The 406-nt window shown below is 33.3% G+C and overlaps 1 protein-coding gene across 1 annotated transcript in view; it reads left to right on the top strand.

Annotated features, from left to right (window-relative positions):
• The window catches only part of LOC119587043 (40S ribosomal protein SA-like), a gene marked incomplete in the record, with an annotated part of 12,610 nt that overhangs the window by 8,420 nt on the left and 3,784 nt on the right, over nucleotides 1-406 (top strand).

The following is a 406-nucleotide window of genomic DNA, read 5'->3' as shown; positions in this document are numbered from 1 at the left end:
TTTTTTGAATATACTAGGAGCTGTACTGACTTCATAAAGACAGGTTCTGGTCATTTACAGTATGTAATTTAGGTGTACAAGTTTTTGGGAATTTATGAAAAAATGTCAAATTATGGGAATTTAAATAGTTTTCCTTTTTATCACAAGCTGATTGTTATTCCATATTTATTGAATGTAGTGTCAAAGGACCAACATGCCTTCCTGTTTAACTGGTAGTCCTCTGACCAACTGCACACATCATTACTAGTAATTCTTTTTATTATATATCAAGTATTGTGAAAGGGAAACCTTTCTTTATTTTTGTCTACTGCTTTCCGTCGTTCTATCGAGGTTTTCTTGTTCTCCTAGGCCTTTCTCAAGCTGGCTTTTAAACTTTGAATGTGGAACAAGTCTTGTATGAAGTTAC

The sequence above is a fragment of the Penaeus monodon genome, chromosome 22, assembly GCF_015228065.2.
Source record: "Penaeus monodon isolate SGIC_2016 chromosome 22, NSTDA_Pmon_1, whole genome shotgun sequence".
NCBI lineage: Eukaryota > Metazoa > Arthropoda > Malacostraca > Decapoda > Penaeidae > Penaeus > Penaeus monodon.
The sequence above is the reverse complement of the archived record's forward strand: the minus strand, read 5'-3'. Positions and strand labels throughout refer to the sequence as shown.